We start from the raw sequence: 18,367 nt of genomic DNA, 5'->3' as shown, positions 1-18,367 counted from the left end.
CATTTAAAACCCTCGAGGAAATGTTCTACTGCTAGTTATACTTTCCCCCAGCCCTTCTGGTCTATCCCAGTATCACAGCTTTGATGCCTTCATTAGTTTCCAGTGATGATCTATAATTAAAGTAACTTCAGAGCCAACATCGTCTGAGACACTGCTTCAAATATGGCCCAGTTTCTCTCTCAACTAGATCTCCAGGGAATGGGGCATCTTGGGAAGGGGGCCAGAATTCTGGCTCCAGCTCTGCCTTTATTTAACTGGTTGACCTCGGATAAGCCTTTAAAACTCTCTGGACCCCGGTTTCCTCCTCTGCTAAACGAATCTGTTTGGCCCCATGGGGGTCCCAAGTGCACAGATCAGGGACTGGGGAAGAATGCAGCAATCCAGGAAGCGCAAATTCCCAGCAGCCTTCCTATCCATAGGTCTGTCTAGAGCCCCACATTATCAATACATATTGTGCCTATACAGGATTTTTTGTCCAGTGTTGGTAAATCTTTCGAGTCTTAGAATAACTGGATTTTTATGTGAAATTATTGAATTTTTATTGATCATTGACTAATTCACCCAAATCTGTCTACCAGAAAGACAGTGGGCGTAGCTTGTAGTGATCTGACCTGAGTGGCTCCCTAGAAGCCTAGACTCTTCTGTCTTTGCAAGGCAGATCCTTTGCATATGCTGAGAGGGTAGACAAAAGCCTAAAGTAAAACAAACAGTGTAGTAATCAGGCAGCTGTAGGTAGTACCATGTAAAAATTATGCACAAAGGTTTTACATTTTTAAAAAAGGTTTTCTGGATTGTTAAATTTCCTCAAGGTAAAATAAAGCTAGAAAAAGAGGCAAAAAGCATCCTTTTGTTCTACCTCTTGACGCTTCACTGGAATCTCTTCTGAAGGTGCCCTGGACACGGTCCTTGTGTTGTGTTCCCTTAGCCAGGGAGAAGACCGGTTGTCGACCTGGTGGCCTCAAATAAAAGAGCGAGTGTGTAGCTGGCTTGTGACTCAGCGCACTGAAGTACTAAAAGGCGCCGTCTGATTTCAGGAAGTAAGGCCCAGCAAAAAGCAAGCTGTTTTGAACTTCAACTTGAAATATAATGCCTGCCTTGATCTTGATGGGCTTTTCTCTCAGATGCTTCGGTGTTCTGCACTGGGGTGGAGGTGGGAGAGGGGAGAGAAAAGCCAAGGAAAAAGAAGCCCAGGCCTTTCTCTTTGAGATGTCTGTAGATAATGTCATAGTTCCCACAGAACTGTCCAGCAGCCTCTTAAGTCCCAGCAAAATACAAGGTAAACAAACACTCCCGAGAGTTGGGTTCAAGGAATGCAGGCAGGTTTTCAGATTTTGTGTTAAGAGTCTGTAATAGCAACTTCTTTATAAATTGGTTGTTAACCTTCCCATTGTATTTACTGTTGCGCTTGTATTTTTTATGAAATACTAAAGGTTGGGTTTTCACACATACCCAGGTTAAAAGATCATGCCTATAATTGAAAACGCTAGATCAAGTGTAGGCTGTTGTTAGATGGTGTACAGCTTGATTTAGAAGAAGAGACCTGAAAACATCCTATTTCAGCCAGAAAGAGACCAGCTATTCCCTGAGAGAGGTGATTACTAAACATTTGCTGAAGCTACCTTTAGTTTTTGTTTTAAAAAAATCTCTCCCGGAGCATGGTTTTGTTTCTGGTGCACAGAAATGTTCCACTCATGCAGAATAGAACCATAAAATTAAAGAATGACCTGTTCGTGGCTCTGCTTACCCTCTCTGACCCTGTTTCCTGCCCCTTGCTCTTCCTGTGTCGATGCAGCCACCTTTGCTCTTTGCTTTGCCACATGCACCCCCTGTGGTCCCTGCTGGCCTTTGCATTGGCTGCTGCCTTGCTCTGGGAGGCTCTTTCCTCAGCTGCCTGCTAATCTGTCTTCTGTGGTTTCAGTGCCTCCTCCCTTGTGATTGTGATACCAAGAAGTGGGACACTTAGGAGCTGATTAGTTCACCAGGGCTCTGCTCTCAATTAGTTATTGTGGGAGGGGGGTAATCACGCCAGCAGCTTCTTGATAAAAAGATGACTCCACACAATTTTCTCTTTTGCAGGTGTTCATTTGCCCTTCTGCCATGTTGTAATGTAGTGCAAAGGCCCTCACCAGATGCTGAAGCCATGTTCTTGTTTACAGATTAGCAGTCTGTGGAATTCTGCTACAGCAACAGAAAGTGAACTAAGATGTATCTGCAACCTATAAACTACTTGGAGCTTTGCTCACAGCTCAGCTTCTCCATGAGGTCTTTTCCTACTTAAAACAACCATCCTTTACCTGGGCATTGTGGTGCACACCTCTAATCCCAGCACTCAGGAGGCTGAGGTGGAAGGATCACCACCAGTTTGTGACTAGCCTGGGCTACATAGAGACCTTAGCTCAAAACACAAAACAAACAAAAAGTACTTTGCCTAAAACAGGCATCCTCATCTTACCCTTTTACTCCCTACCTCCCTTTCCTCTTCTGCTTTTCTCTACAGTACCTATTATTATCTGTCCGAATGCCTATTTCAATATTTGTTCACTGACTGCTTTTGCCTGGTTTGTTCACTTCCACAATTCTGTAACTTAAAGCAGTGCCAGGCAAGTTTGAGGCTCTCAGTAAGTATTGGCAGAACAAACGAACCCATGTATTGCCCTGTTAGCTCTGAGAGGCAGAGCAAACTAGATGCCAAAAGACATGTCTCCATGCCTCCAGCCCCCACCACCAGTCTTTTATTTGGAAGATAGTTTTAGGTTTCACGTCAGTATTTTCTCTGTTATTACAAAATTCTGCTATAAGCATCTAATTGAAACATCATTCAAGTCTATTTCCATGTGTGTGTGTAGTGAAAATGTATGGTGTCAGTCACTTTTTTTATATATGCTGCTTTCCCAAAGATAAAGTTTTTTTCTGGTATTGGGGTACTTGGGATGGGACCTATGGGCTCTCTATCACTGAGCTAAATCCTATCCCTTTATAGTTTTTATTTTAAGATAGGTTCTCACTAAGTTACCCAAGCTGGGCTCAAACTTGAGATCCTCCTGTCTCAGCCTCCTGAGTAGCTGCAATTATAGGCATGCACCACCATGCCCATCTTGATATCAGATTCTTAATTCCTCTTCACTTCTGTCTTCTCTCCGATCAGGGTGACTAAGCATTTTTAATCTTGTCCCTTGTTTTGGGATGGGAATAGGCAAGTGCTGTGAGCTTGTCTATGGGTTCATGGGAGTGCTGGTGATCTGGGGGACAGTAAAACATGGAAAAGATCCAAGAAGACTGGATCTTTTAAAAGGAAAGATGGATTTCCTGTATTATAAGCCAGTGAATTTAATGGTAGTACAGTGGTCCTGACTTAAGACTTGTTGACTTTAGGGTGGTGTGGAAGTGGTGCACATTCAATAGAAACTACTTCAGATGTTGAACTGGATCATTTTTCCTGGCTGGTGATATGTGATATGCTCTTGTCTTAGGGTGTCAACTCCCAGCCTGCCATCCCACCACGAGGCAAACAACCAGTGCTCTGTAGCGGACTGTTCTGCTAAGCTATGGTGGTCAATGGTTTAGGTATATTAAATACATTTTCACCATACAATATTTTAAACTTACAATGAGTTTATTGGGATGTAACCCATTGTAAGTTATTAAGCATCTGTTTGGGCAGTGTGTTAAGATGAATTGTTAACATGATCATCTGAAGTATTTATAAAAAGAAGTGATAAAACCCAGCAGCTAATAAGAGTCCACAAAGAATAAGCCATCCTCCTTACAATCCTCCTTCCCTTTGGAAAAGGGTTGTTCTGCTGGCCCATGAGGGAGCTACTGTAGAATAGCATATCTTACCACGTAAGGTATTTGACTATTTCATTATCTTCTGGAATAGGAATATGAGCTGGATGATGGGATAGGTTAGAAGGCTCAGGAATTGGTTGGATGACAACTACTCTTTATGTAATGCTTGCAATATGCCAAGCTTTGGGCTAGGTATTTTTCCTTTTCCTATATTATCTTTGATGTTTAAGAATGGATGCTTTGAAAAATCAATTTAATCTCTATTAACAGGAAACATTTGCAATATAGAGACACCTGTTTAAAATCTTCAAATTGTTGAGAGGTAAAGATAGGATTTAATGGCAAGTCAAAACTCCATGCTTTTTTTTTTTTTAAAACATTCAAATTCAAATCATCAGTTGGTTGAATTTAACTTGATAATGAATCTCCTGTGATACTTTCTAGTTATTACTGTAGCCTTAAAATAAAATTTCTTGGTAGAGAGCATGTGCTCCCAGGGACAATGAAGCAGAGGTTGTCACTGGAGGGTCTAAGACTTTCCAAGGTGATGGATGCAGATATTTTAAAGGCATCAATCTGCAGATGCTCAGCTACCACATGCATGCAGTTCCTGACTTGAAAGTTCAACCTTCTCACCTTCAAGCTCATAGTGGTATTCCCATTTATTATAGAAGAAAGCTGTACCCCGCACCCATTCCAAATGTGAGACATGGAAATCTACAGGATGCCAAAGGGGAGAGACAATCTTGGTTTCAGAATTTCCTACTTTTTAAAGGCTGAATGACATGGGTAAATTTAGGAGTAGATATAGATATAAATGGTACACTTTCTTGACCCATTCATCTGTTGATGGACCTTTCTGACGTTCCACATCTTGGTTAATGTGAATAGTGCTGCAATGAACACGAGAGTGCAGATATTTCTGCAACAAATGACTTTATTTTCTTTGCATATATACCCAGAAGTGGAATGGCTAGATCATTGGTAGCCCTTGTGTGTGTGTGTGTGTGTGTGTGTGTGTGTGTGTGTGGTAATAAGCATTGAACCCAGTGCCTTTGTACTGAGCTATGCCTTTAGCCCCTTTCCCCGCTTTTCTTCTTAAATTTTGACACTGGGTCTGCTAAGTTGCTAAATTGCCCAGGCTGAACTCGAACTCATAGTTCTCCTGCTTCAGCCTCCCAGAAAGCTGGGATTACAGTCATGTACCACTATGCCCAGATTGATAGTTCTATTTTTAATTTTTTTGAGAAAACACTATGCTGTTTTCTTCACTGGTTGTACTAATTTACATTCCTATGAACAGTGTACAAAGGTTCACTTCTCTGCACACCCTCACATGTACTTGTTATTTTTTATCTGTTTTATAAGTCATTCTAATAGGCTCAATGTGATGTCTCACTGTGTTTTGACATTTTTTCCTGATAATTGGTAATACACATTTTTATGTATGTGTGGCAATTTGTATGTCTTTTTTGGGGAAATGTCTATTCAGGTTGTTAGCCTATTTTTAAAATGTTTTCTTCTAGTAGTTTTATAGTTTTAGATCTGATATTTAACTCCTTAATTCATTTGGTGTTGATTTTTGTGTATGGTATGAGATAAGCATCCATTTTCATTATTAGGCATTTGAACATCCAGGTCTTCCCCAAACCATTTATTAAAGAGACTTTTTCCCATTGTGTGTTCTTCACAGATTTGTCAAAGAGTGGTTGATTTTAGATGCATGGACTTATTCTATTCCATTGATCTGTGTGTCTGTTTTTGTACCAGTATCATACTGTTTTGATGACTGTAGACTTTGTAATGTATTTTGAAACAGGAAGTGTGATGTTTTCAGCCGTTTTAAATTAAAAAATTATATGGTTTCATATAAAATGTATATGCTAAAATAATATTTATTTTTTAAATTTCCATTAATTAAAAAATTGGCAAAATTGGATGTATTTTTCATGGACAAAATGTTATTGTGAAATATATGTGCATTGTGGAATGACTACATTGAGTTAACGTATGGATTACCTACCATACTTACCCAGTTTTTGTGCTAAGAACATTTAAAATCTACTCAGCAGGTTTTTAAGAATATGATACATTATTACTAACTATAGTAACCATGTTTTATTTTTTTATTTTTTTATATTTTGGTACCGGGGATCAAACTTGGGTCCTTGTGCTTGCGCAGCAAGCGGCGAAACCACTGAGCTAAATCCCCGGCCTAGTAACCTCATTTTAAAATGAATCTCTTGGACTTATTTCCCTCTCAAACCAATCCATATAATTTTTAGGATTGTTTTTTATATTTCTGCAAAGAATGCCATTGGGACTTAATAGGGACTGCACTGAATCTGTTGATCATTTTGGGTTGTATGGACAGTTTAACAATATGAATTAACAATATGAATTCTTTCAGTTTGTGAACATATGATGTTTTTTCATGTATCTGTGTCTTTGATTTCCTTCATCAATGTATCATAAATTCAGGGTATAAGTCTTTCACTTCTTTATGTTTATTCTTAAGTATTTTATTCCTTTTGTTGCTATTCTAATGGACTGTTTTCTTAATTCCTTTTCACATAACTAGTTAGTATGGAGAAATGCTACTGATTTTTGAATGTTGATTTTGTATGTGCAATTTTACTAGATTTATTTCTTGAATTTTTGGGGTTTTCCATATATATCATCTACAGAGATGATTTTACTTCTTTTCTGATTTCGATATGTTTTATTTCTTTTTCTTGTCTCTGTTCTGGTTAGGAATCTAGCACTATATTGAATAGAAGTGGTAAGAGTGGGTGTGTTTCATATCAGATCTCAGAGGAAAGTTTTCAGCTTTCTTCCATTGATTATGATGTTAAGTGTGGACTTTTCACTCATGATCTTTATTGTGTTGAGGTAAATTCTTTCTATATCTATTTTGTTGAGTTTTAAAAAAAATCACAAATAGCCATTGACTTTTGTCAAATGATTTTTCTGCATCTATTGAGTAGATATTAATTTTAAAATATGGTCAAGATAGTTTTCTAATTGTCCTGAGAAGTATGAAATCCAAAAAACTTTAATACCACTATCTAGATGGCCTTAAACCTGGAACTCTTTTATTATAGACAAGTATCTGGAATTAAATTTGGTTCAAATCTGGATTACTAGGTGGCTTAACAAGTTATTTAAGCTTTTGAGTTTCAATCTTCAGTTGAGAAATAGTGTACCAACAAAACCTTTTGTGGAGTGCCTGGCACATAATAGTGGTGTCAGAAAGAGAAAAAGATGCCAGTTTAATAAGCTCTTTGTAGTTTAAACTGGGGGACCCCTAAGGTACTGAAAATTCACATAGAAGAGTAGGGTCTCTTTTGCTGGGTGAAAAGTGTGAGTGAGTTTGGCTATGAAAGGTGGGCAGTAGGCTGGACATAGTAGTAGTTTAGAAAGATGAACTCTTCATAACAAAGCACAGCAACCAACACCCCTTCTCTGCCTGCCTACCCCTCATTTTCACATGGGCTCGCCAAAAGTTCTCTTTGCAGTAGGGCGGGACTAGGGTGAGAGGATAAAGTGATGCAGAAGGAAACAGGATAGGAAGCACTGCAGCCAGGGCACAGATCAGAGAAAGGTAGCCCCTCGTTTTGGAATGTTGAGAGGCAGAGGGTTTCCTGTGTTCTCCTGTCCGATCTCTCCATATTTAGTGGAAGAAAAGGTTGCCAGGCACCCAGAGGTCCTGAATCCCTGCTGTAGTCTGGCCAGAGTATCAAGAGTGATCCCTACCACCAGGTGGGATGTCTTTTAAATCACACAGTGGGATTCCCAGATGCTCAACGGGCCAACTGCAGAGGTTGGCTCATCTGGTGACGCCATTAATTTCACAGTTATGTACTCGTGCAGTTTTTTGGGCACTACTTACATTACGGCAGAGTTTTATATACTAGAAGTGCCAGAGTTGGGTACAGAGTGCTAGTGTGGGAAAGAAAATGGTCTTGAGAGGAAGAGAGGGGCCAGCAGGATGAAATTAAGTTGTCTCTCTCTAGTCAGAAGGAATTGCCCCAGGGAGAGTACAGACCAAGGTATTTTTAAAAGACATAGTATTTAAAACTTTTCAAAGCTTTTTCAGCTTCCGATGGAGTTATGCCTTTATAACCCCCAAAGCCTCAGTAAAAACTTAAATACATAATTATTTCCTGTTAATGATGATTCAGGACAAAGGATCTCAACTTAGCTGTCATGTGGGGAAATTTGGATAATCCTGATGGCCAAAATTGGCTCACACCCAGACCAATTAAGTCAAACGATTCAGGAGTGGCATCAGTACATTAAAAAATTCCAAACAGTTGATTGATTCAAACAATGTGCAGCCAAGGTTGATAACTGCTGCTTTAGGAAAATGGAAGAAAGAGTAGTGTTGAGCTCCAGGCAACACTGGAGAGGCCAGTTGCTCAAAGTGAGGCTGCTTTTGGTGCTGATCACAAGTACAGCTAAGAAGGCAGCAGCCTTTGGCCCTTTACCCCTTAACCCAGATAGCTAATATTGAGATTAGTTGACTTTGTCCAGTAATTAAGGAGAAGGGGTAAGAGGTAAACTCTGGTTCTTATTGCCAACACTGATTTTCATTCTTTCCTTTGAGTTGATCTAACTTCCATTTTTCTCTGGTTATGGAGCTTGACTTTCTTCCAAGGATTGGGAAACCTGGACACTGATAGGCCAGCTGTGACAATGCCCTCTTTGCCCATCTCTAGCCTTGTGGTCCCTAGACTTCCTCTGGGAAGGGGTCCCCCATCACTGTGAAGGAAGCACATCTGTGGGGGCTGCTGTGTGGAGCTGATCTCACAGGAGAGATACACTGTTGGGATGGGATAATGGAGTCAGGACGCAGCTGAAGAAGGAGTCATATAGGTTGTCAGACCCTTATCTAAAGGTCATGGCCACCCTGACTTCTTCTCAGTGCAGCTTAGAACACTCGCCCCCTTCATCACTCCCTCCAGCCCAGCACCTTCACCTTGCTCTGTGCTCCTGAAACACTGTTGTTCACATCATTCTCTTCATCATTTAGCTGGACACAGGAGGGTGTGGCTTGGTCAACAAGTCATTTCAAGTATGCATGTTTTCATTCATCACTAGATTGCAAAGTTGATTCTTCAGGGGCTTGGGTTTGCAAGATCTCCAGAGACAATGAAATCTACTTACTGATAAATATTTTGTACCTTCTTTCCTTCTGGTTGCTTCTCTCCTCTCCCTCCCTCCTGACCAACTTCCTTCCTTCCTTCCTTGTTCATCTTGGTTCTGAGGATAGTACTATGTATAAAGTGCTGCTACAGTTTGAACATGACCCCCAAAGCTCCTGTGTTGAAACCCTAATTCCCAGTGTGGTAGTGCTGGGAGATGGTGCCCAAGGGAAGGTGTTTAGGTCACCAGGGCTCCACGTTCATGGAGTTACTGAGAGTGGGTTGTTATAAAAGCAAGCCCACCCTGCGTGCACTGTCTTTGCAGACATTCAGTTCCTTGCCCTTTTGCTTTCCACCAGAGGTGAAGCACCATGAGGACCTCATCAGCTGCAGCTGTCCAATCTGAGACTTTGCAGCCTGCAGAACCATGAGCCAAAACAAACCTCTTTTCTTTATAAATTACCATCTTGGGTGTTCTGCTGTAGCAGCAGAAAATGGACTAAAATAAACAGCAATGAGAACCATGTACATTAAAACATGAAGGTAACAATTGTGCTTTGGGGATATTTTTCACACATGACCCTTTGCGTGTCCTGGCACCTAGAAAGCACCACATTCTTCCCCATGAGGAGTTGGACTGAGAAATACATTGTATATGATATGACACTGTGGAGATGGGGAGGGAAGATGTAGTTTAAATTAAGAAGGCAACACAGATGGACTGGAATCTCAAATAATAATCAAGAAGGAGCCACTGTGCTACCTGAGCAGACAAGCTGGTAGAAAGGAAAAGATGAGGTCAGAAGTAAGAGGTGAGAAAAGTTAAAAGCCAGAGGCATCAGGAACAGAAAGAGCATAGAATGTGCAGAACAGGGTGTTGTAGTTAGGGTCTGCAAGGGAAACAGATTTAATACAGGACACATAATTTATAGGATTTTATAATAGTTGCCCAAAAAGTCAAATGCAGAGGAGTGCAAGAGAATAGTTGCACTCTAGAGACCCAAAGAATCCAGCCAAGGGTCTGGATCACACAGCAGTGTCCCATACAAGTCCAGCTTAAAGCCTAGAGTCCAAGGCAATGTCCTCTGTGAGTCCAGCCAGAGCCCATGATAATAACTCATGCTTTTCTGTCTCGAGGATCTATACCAGGAAAGCCCAGAGGCCAGTGGTGGAAGCCAGAAAACCTGTGCTGGTGGGTGAAGAATTTGTGCCATCAGGCTGAGGGATCTATACTGGATCCAGGAAGTGATGCTTACAGTGAAGATCAGAGCTCCCCTGACGAGAACAGCAGTCATTCCCAGTGACAGCGAGGCCCTGAGCTCCTTCTTCGATGAGAACAGCCAAGTTTGCATCAGGAAAACCAGCAGCAGAAAGCTTCTCCTAGAAAATCAACAGCTCACAATCTTCCCCTCCAGTTCTCTTTTTATGCCATTGGCAACAATCCTCAGGTGGGTTTTCCATGCCCAAACCAGACTGATTCAGTTCAGCTGGGCATTACAAGTTGACTATTAGTTAAGTTACCACACAGGGTAAGAAGGAAGCTCTGCACTGAGGTGGGGAGAGGGAGAAAGAAGTGGAATTCTTATCAATGGAACCTGTGGGTGGCAGTGGCTCAGGTCAGGGTGGTGGAGAAGGGACCAACCAACGAAAGGGTGGTAGATTTACCTCACTGATGAATTTCAGGCAAGGCAGTGAGGAAGATGAAAGGGCTTGGAACTCCAAGGACCACCACGGGCCCAGAAGGAGTTCCCATCCTTGCTTCCCATCTGACACCTTATGATTTAGATCTAAAATGTCCCCCAAAAGTCTTCTGTTTGGGGGTCAGGACTAGTTGGAAGGGGCAGGTCACGGAGGGGAGAGGCTTTGAAGCCTGAATCCTCTTCCTGGCTCTTTCTCTCTCTGCTTCCTGGATGCCATGAGGTGAACAACTTTCTTCTGCCATGTCGTTTCTGCTTTGGAGCCCGTTGACCATGGACTGAAATTGACTCAAAAATAAAACTTTCTCCCTTTATGCCATGGATATTTGTCCCAGTGGCAGGAAAATAATGAATACACATCTCTTCAGGTGCAATTGTCTGTGTAAGATGTGGTCAAGCCCTGAGCTCATAGGCCCTTGCTTTTAATCAATTGGTGATTGGTATTTGATGATTGAGTCAAACTTGCAAAGTCTATTGTTTTTTTCTTCATATTCAAATATATATTTATAAATATACTACTTATATATTCTTGATGAGCAATTTAATATATTATATTAATTTTAGAATGACATAAGATATATTTTTTTCTAAACTGATTTAAAAAATGAGTGTCTAAGTGAATTTTGAGAAGATAAAAATGTCTTAGGTGTAATCACTTCTGTAATCACTCTCCCCCTTTCCCATAGCCCAGTGCAGCAATACCCTTGTACTTCAGTTGAAGCAGAAATCCTCCAGGGCCCCCTAGAGAAGAGAGTAGGTAGGGAGACCTGACCCACACCAGGACTGCTCTCCTTAGGCCTGCTGCATCGAGTCACCTGGGAGGTTTGTTAAAATGTAGGTGATCTGAGCCAATGCCAGATACCCTGAATAGGGCAGGAGGTGTGGAGTAAGAGTATAAAACCTGTAGATCTATGAATTCATCAGCCTTAGACGATTCTGATTCTGACACCACTGTTCATGTTACTCCTTTGAGACTTTTCCTATACATGTAATTTAAAAAATCACTTAATTGAAGAATGACTGACATGAAAGAGCTGTTCATATTTAATGTACACAAATTGGTGAGTTTAGATAATATCTACCTGTAAAGTCATCACTACAGTCAATACCATAAACATAGCTATTAACTCCGGAAGTTTCCTCCTGCCCTATTTTATTTCATTTTATTTTACTTTATTGTGACAATAAGAACATGAAACTTAAAATCTCCTCTGTAAGTAAATTTTTAAGTACACAGGACAATGCTGTTGACTACAGGCACTGTGTGGAACAGTAGATCTCCAGGACTTACTGCTCATGGATCTTAATTGTCACCTGCCACACTGATGACTTTCAGAATCTTTGGCTCTGGCCACGCTCTTTTCCCAGAGTCTTATCTTCTGTGACAACAACAACAAGGCCAACAACAAGGCCAACAACAAGGCCATCTGCGGTGAAGATTGCTGCTACACAACTACTCTAATGCTCACTCTCTCCTTTGTTAGGAGCACCATCTTAGCTTTCACCTGACAGCAATGCGCTCAGTTTTCAAAGCCTTTTAGGCATGGTCATGGGGCTAAGTTCTGCTCAATGAGCTGCAGTCAAAAGTTTTGCAGGATTTTTGGAAGTAGAGGGAGTGATGCACTTTCCTCATGCTTCTGCTTTTTTTTAAAAATTTTTGTTTTACTTTTTTAGTATAAGTTTGCAGTACATAATGATTACATTCATTGTAGGGAATTGGTACATGTACATAGCACATTTCAATTCACCCCCTTTTATTTTTCTAGTGTCAGATTAATTTATTTATCTTAGAAGACCTTATAAAGTTAATTATCATATATACAGATTGAAAGCCAGTCTAATAGACCAAAGAATATATAAAACATGTTTTATACAATTTTACAATTTTTTTTTTGGTACTGGGGATTGAACTCGGGTCCTTGTGCTTGTGAGGCAGGCGGTGGAACCACTGAGCTAAGACCCCGGCCCAACAATTGTTTTAAGTGTCCTAAGTCAAGGTACACTTTTAGGCACAGTGTGCTGGATTAGGATACCTTTTTTTCCCCTCCTTTTTCCAATTTCTGTCTTTTATTTTTATACATATAGGTATAGATATATACATATAGTTTTTCGTATAAGAGGAAACCATGTAATATTTAAGCTTGTGTATTTGAGTTACTTAACATTATGATCTCAAGGTGCATCCATTTGCCTATGAATGATTCAGATTTATCCTTCTTTATGGCAGAGTAGTACTCTGTTGTTATAAACACTACAGTTTTTTACATTTTATCCACATATTTTATGTCATCTGTTGATGGATATACAGGCTGTTTCCAATATTTAGTTATTATGAATTGTGGTGCTATAAACATGTATATGCATATATCACTTTGGTATGATGTCTTTAACTCTTTTGGGAAGATACCTAGAAGAGGAATAGCTAGGTCAAATGGAATTTCTACTTTTAGTTTTCTGAGGAATCTCCATACTGATTGTCACAGTGGGACTATAGACTCTGCTGCTTCTTGCATGTGGCTTGGGCTCCACAACTCTGTTGGATCTTGACGTGATGAATGAAGATGGCGGAGAGGAAAGATAGAAAGATTTGGGTCTCTGAGGTCTGAAACACAATGGTAGCCAGTGATGGTTTGAACTGACTGCCTTTGGAACTTGCTTCATGAAAAACAATAAAAACACTTATATACATAAGCCATCAAAAGTTTTGGCTTTTTAGTTATTAACAGTTGAAACAAATCCTGAAACAAATAACATTCATGGATTATATCCTATGCATCAGGCACTAGGCTAAATTTTTACACATTTTTTTAACTTAAATTCTTTTATTGGTACATTGTAGGTATACAACACATTTACATTTCTCATTGGGAATTGTACCTTTACATGATGCATCTTGGTTCTTATTTTCCCCCCATTCCTAGCCCTCCCTTCACGCCCTCCACCATTCCCTATTTACAAAGACTTTATTTCCATTTTTTCCATTTCTCAGCATTTTTCCTTTCCCTTCTTTCCTTTCCCCGGCCCCTCCCACTACCCCTACCCCTTTGGACCTTTTCTTCCTATTTTGCATTATCGATTATTCATTCTAATCATTGCTACATTTTAGGTATACAATATAATGACATTCATCATTGGAAATTTGCACCTTTACATAGTCTCTCTTGGTTCTTATTTTTCACCCTTGCCCAGCCCTCCCTTCAACCCCTCCAGTCCTCCCTATTTACAAAGACTTTGTTTCCATTTTTTCATTTTCTCATATTAATTTCATTTCCTTCTTTCCTTTCCCCTACCCCTCCCACTTCCCCCTCCCCTTTGCCCCTTTTCTTCTTATTTCACATTATCTATTATACCTCTTAGTCCTTATTTACACTTTCAGTTTCTCACACTAGAGAAACTATTCGGTATTTATACATGTGTCTCCTATTTATTTCACTTAAGAGTATCACCTCAATGTGCATCCATTTAGATATAAATGTCTCTAATTTCTCATTTTTTATGGCTGAGTAGTACTCCACTTTATTAAAAAACCACCTTTTCTTTATCCAGTCTCCAGTTGATGGGCATTTGGGCTGTTTCCAAGTTTTAGCTATCACAAACTGTGCTGCTATGAACGTGGGAGCACATATATCACTGTGGTATGATACTTTTAATTCTTTGGGGAAGATTCCCAGCAGGGGAATAGCTGGGTCAAATGGGATTTCCAGTCCTAGTTCTTTGAGGTATCTCCATACTGATTTCCACAGTGGTTGCACCAGTCTACACTCCCACCAACAGTGGAGCGGGGTTCCTCTTTCCCCACAGCCCCACTAGCATTTGTTATTGGTTGATTTCATGATAGCAGTCATTCTTCCTGGAGTGAGGTGGAATCTCAGCATTGTTTTCATTTACATCTCTTGAATGACCAGTGATGTTGAACATTTTTTCATGTATTTATTTGCTATTTCTACTTCTTTGTCTGAGAAATGTCTGTTCATTTCAGATGCCCATTTTTGGATTGGGTCTTTAAATTTGGGAGATCTGATCTTTTGAAGTTCTTTATAGATTCGAGATAGTAGACCTTTGTCTGAGGAAGAGGAGGTGAAGATTTTTTCCCACATTGTGGGTTGTCTCTTCACACTGCTGGTGATTTCTCTTGCTGTGCAGAGGCTTTTTAATAAGAAGAGATCCCACTTGTTGATTGTTTGTGCTAGTTCATGGGCAACTGAGGTTTTGTTCATAAAATTTTTTGAAGATATTGGTGTAGGAAGAGTTCTAACTAACCTCTGTTCCAGCCGGTTCAGCGTTTCTACTTTAATATTTAGATCTTTAAGCCATTTTGATTTTAGTTTAGTGCATGGTGAGAGATATAGGTCTAGTTTTAATCTTTGACAAGTTGAAACCCAATTTTTCCAGCACCATTTATTAAAGAGGCTATCTTTCCTCCAGTGAGGGTGTTTGGCTCCTTTATCAAAGATGAGATGGCTGAGTGTGTCTGGAGTTGTTTCTGCATCTTCTAATCTGTTCCACTGGTCGTCAGGTCTGTTTCTTTGCCAGTATCATGCTGTTTTTTATCACAGTAGGTTTGTAGTAGAGTTTCAAGTTCGGGGTTGTAATACCCCCTGCCATGTTTCTGTTACCTAGAATTGCTTTTGCTATTCTGGGTCTCTTCTTGTTCCAAATGAATTTTTGGATTGTTTTCTCAAGGTCCATGAAGTATGCTGCTGGGATCTCAATTAGAATTGCATTGAATCTATATAGCAGTTTTGGAAGTATGGCCATTTTCACTATATTAATCCTTCCTACCCAGGAGCAGGGGATGTCTGTCCATTTTCTGATATCATCTTCAATCTCTCTTTTCAGAGGGCTATAGTTTTCAGAGAAGAGGTCTTTGATTTCTTTTGTTAGGTTGATTCCTAGGTATTTCAGTTTTTTGGATGCTATTGTGAAAGGAATTATTTGCCCTATTTCTCTCTCAGTGAGTCTGTCATTGGTGTAAAGGAAAGCTATTGATTTTTGTGTGTTGACCTTGTAACCAGCTACTTGACTGAATTTGGTTATTAAGTCTAAAAGACTTTTGGTGGAGTTCTTGGGGTCTTCTATATACAGTACCATGTCATCTGCAAATAATGACATTTGACTTCTTCATTTCCTATCTTCAGTCCTTTTATTTCTTTCTCTTGTCTAATTGCTGTGGCTAATGTTTCCAAAACTATATTGAACAAGAGTGGTGATAGTGGACATCTTTGTCTTTCCTGATTTTAGTGTGAAGGATTTCAGTGCTTGAGCATTTAGTATGATATTGGCTGTTGTTTTTTCATAGATGGCTTCTATCAGTTTGAGGTAGAGACCATCTACTCCACATTTTTGTAGGGTTTTTATCATAAATGTATGTTGGATTTTATCAAATGCTTTTTGTGCGTCTTTGGAGATAATCATATGGTTTTTGTCCTTGGCTCTATTGATACAGTGTATTATATTGATTGATTTTTGTAAATTGAACCATCCCTGCATCCCTGGGATGAATCCCACTTGATCAGGGTGTATGATCTTCTTGATGGTCTTCTGCATTCTATTTGTCAGTATCTTATTAAGGATTTTTGCATCTATGTTCATTAGTGAGATTGGCCTATAGTTTTCCTTTTTGGTTGGGTCTTTCTCTGCTTTGGGGATCAAGGTGATGCTTGCTTCCAGGAATGAATTTGGGAGTATTGCTTCCCTTTCAATTTCATTGAAGAATTTAAGCAGTAGTGGCAGTAGTTCCTCTCTAAATGTCTTGTAGAATTCAGCAGTGAAGCCATCAGGGATCGGGCTTTTCTTAGTTGATAAGTTTTTATTTTTTTTGGTACTGGGGATCGAACTTGGGACCTTGCACTTGTGAGGCAGGCGCTGGTACCACTGAGCTAAATCCCTGGCCCCAGTTGATAAGTTTTTAATTATGTTTTAAATTTCATTGGTTGATATTGGGTTGTTTAGAATTTTTAGGTCTTCATTCAACTTTGGTCATTCATGTGTGTCTAGAAATCTGTCCATTTCTTCTGTGTTTTCCATCTTATTTGCGTGTAGGTTCTCGAAGTAGGTGTTGATGATCCTCTGGATTTCTGATGGGTATGTTGTAATCTCACCCTTTTCATTCCTAATTGCATGGATTTGGGCCTTTTCTTTCCTTTTTCTGATAAGGTTGGCTAAGGCTTTGTCAATTTTGTTGATTCTTTTCAAGAACCAACTCTTGGCTTCATTGACTTTTTGTATTGTTTTCGTAGTCTCCATTGCATTGATTTCTCCTCTGATCTTTATAATTTCCTCCCTTGTATGAGTTTTGGGTTTGTCCTTGTCTTCTTTTTCTAGAAGCTTAAGTTCAGCATCAGGTTGTTTAATTGGGCTCGTTCTGTTTTCCTAATATGCGTATTCACTATGAATTTCCCTTGTAAGACTGCTTTCATTGTGTCCCATAGATTCCAATATTTTGTATTGTCATTGTCATTTAATTGAAGCAACTGTTTGATTTTTTTCTTCAATTTCCTCTGTGACACTTTGGTTATTCAGAAGTGTGTTGTTCAATTTCCACGTGTTTATGAAATTTTTTGAGTTTCTTTTGCTATGGATCTCCAATTTCATGGCACTATGGTCTGATAATATACAGAGGATAACTTCAATTCTTTTGCACTTACTTAAACATGTTCTATGTGTGAGTATGTGGTCTATTTTGGAGAATGACCCATGTGCAGCTGAGAAGAATGTGTATTCTGATTTTGTGGGGTGGAACACTCTACAAACATCTGTTAAGTTCATTTGTTCAAGAGTTCAATTGAGTTCTAGTATTTAATTACTTATTTTTTGTCCAGTTGATCTATCTATTTGTGACAGTGGGGGGTGTTGAGGTCCCCTACTACAATTGCATTAGTGCATATATGACTTTTCATGTCCGTTAGTATTTGTTTTATATAGTTGGGCGCACTAGTGTTTAGTGCATACATATTTATGATGGTCGTCTCCTCCTGTTGGATTGTTCCCTTTACAAGGATGTAATGTCCTTCTTTGACTCTCTTAATCAGTGTTGGTTTGAAATCTACTTGATCTGCCAAGAGGAAAGCTACTCCTGCTTTTTTTTGGGTTCCTGTCGCATGCAGTATTGTTTTCCACCCTTTAACTTTCAGTCTGTGAGTTTCGTTTTGAATTGTGTTTCTTGTATGCAGCCTATTGTTGGATTTTGCTTCTTGACCCATTCAGGCAGTCTATTTCTTTTGATTGGTGAATTGAGACCATTAACATTGATGGTTATAACTGAAATGTATTGACTTATCATTGTCATGACTTTTTCTTTTTGTTGGGTTCTCCCCCTTTACATTTAATTTCTTGTCATGCCAGATGGGTTCATTCTGCTTTGCTTCCTGGGGTTGTGATCCTCAATGTCTATTCCTAGGATATTGTGTATAACTCTTTGGAGTGCTGGTTTGGTATTCACGAGGTTCCTAAGGTGCTCTTTGTCATGAAAGTATCTTATTTCTCCATCCATTTTGAAAGATAGTTTTGCAGGGTACATCAATCTGGGTTGGAGGCTGTTTTCTTTTAGGGCTTGGAATATGTCACTCCAAGCTCTTCTTGCCTTGATGGTTTGTGTTGAGAAGTCTGCTGTGATTCTGATAGGCTTTCCTTTGTATGTGATTTGTTTCTTTTCTCTGACTGCTTGGAGAACTTTGTTCTTCTGTTGTGTTTCTGGAATCTTAACAATTATATGCCTATGTGTAGATATTTTTT

The sequence above is a fragment of the Heterocephalus glaber genome, unplaced genomic scaffold, assembly GCF_053883595.1.
Source record: "Heterocephalus glaber isolate CG9 unplaced genomic scaffold, H.glaber_assembly_v1.0 deba00001553, whole genome shotgun sequence".
In the NCBI taxonomy this organism is placed as follows: domain Eukaryota; kingdom Metazoa; phylum Chordata; class Mammalia; order Rodentia; family Bathyergidae; genus Heterocephalus; species Heterocephalus glaber.
The sequence above is the reverse complement of the archived record's forward strand: the minus strand, read 5'-3'. Positions refer to the sequence as shown.